General features: G+C 51.3%; 1 protein-coding gene across 2 annotated transcripts in view; it reads left to right on the top strand.

Moving 5' to 3' along the window:
- GSTK1 (glutathione S-transferase kappa 1) overlaps positions 1 to 234 on the top strand; it is a 5,326-nt gene extending 5,092 nt beyond the window's left edge. For both annotated transcript variants that reach the window (XM_010834015.1, XM_010834016.1), the window contains exon 9: positions 1 to 234. The gene's annotated coding sequence lies outside the window, so the exon portion shown is untranslated.
- Positions 235 to 1,241: the final 1,007 nt, after the last annotated feature.

Here is a 1,241-nt window from a genome sequence, read left to right as displayed (position 1 = left end):
GAAGCAAGACGATTGGTATTAAAAAGCAGACCATCTGCTTAGCTCTCCTCCACTGTGGGGCCCTGGGATTCTGGTTTCCTATCTGATAGAGGTTCTTGTCCGGCTCTGGGGTGTGCTGGGGGCGGGGGGCGGCGGGCAGGATAATACACCATCTGCCGTTAGTGTCACCAAGTGCCTCTGAGAATCTCCAACTCTGCTTTCCACAGAATAAACCTAATGCCATTAGGCGCCATATTTCTCGGTCTGTGTCCTCTCTGGTGTTTATCTGTTCTTGTTCCTACAGTCACATCCTGGCCACTCTAGGTGTTTGAGAAGAACAGTTCTTTGTGTGCCTGCAGCCCTCTGCCTCACTTTGGGGCAGCTTATGTGAAGGGAGCAGGAAATAGTCCCTCTTTCTCTTCTACAGAAGCTTCTTAAATCTGTCAGAGACAGAAAGCTAAGCCAGATGGATTCTGCAACTAACCGGTTGGGCACTGTCTTCTGACCAGCCATGGTGCCTGAGACACAGGCTGGGGCCAGAAGCCCAGGGGAAGTGGAGGCTGGAGAGAACCCCAGCATGGCTGAGCTTGCATCCAGATGTTTAAATGGGGTCCGGCTACTCTGACCAGCAGGGGCTGGGAGAGGCCGTGCCGGGAGACTGGCCAGAGCTGCCAGGGCCTGAAGAAGTTGCTCATCCCCTCGGGGTGCCTTCCCCTCGCCCACAAAGCAGATCCCAAGGAAAGGCCAGGCCTCTCTCCCTGGCCCACTATGACCCCTGTTCCCTCCCCAACAAACCTATAGTTTTCCCACTCCCCGCAGTTAATCACTGAGAGCCCCTACTCTTTCTATGCACACTGTGAGATCATCAGAATGCCTTGTGTTTCAGTAGGGTCTGGACTTCTTTGAGAAGACTCTCTTCAGATGCTGAAACCACACTTGGATGCCTGTGTGGTGACTTCGATGGCTCAGAGGGCTTTCGGAGTTTAGATGCCTCTTCCCTTTGCTGTCTTCTCATCTCGTATTTCTGGTTTCCTCATCTCGTATCCCATGTTCCCCTCTTTTCTCCCATCACTTTCAGTCTTCCTCCTCTCTCCGTTTTTTCCATTATTCCAGCACACTCCAGGACTTCATCTCATCCTGACCATGCATACCTGTAATGTAATGTCACAAGTATATCCCCAAATAAGCACTCTGGTTCTCCAAAGGAGACCTGTGACAATGTGCAACTAATGCAAAATAAAAATATGAGAGCCATAAGGGCA

The sequence above is a fragment of the Bison bison genome, unplaced genomic scaffold, assembly GCF_000754665.1.
Source record: "Bison bison bison isolate TAMUID 2011002044 unplaced genomic scaffold, Bison_UMD1.0 scf7180017863988, whole genome shotgun sequence".
Taxonomy (NCBI): Eukaryota; Metazoa; Chordata; class Mammalia; order Artiodactyla; family Bovidae; genus Bison; species Bison bison.
The sequence above is the reverse complement of the archived record's forward strand: the minus strand, read 5'-3'. Positions and strand labels throughout refer to the sequence as shown.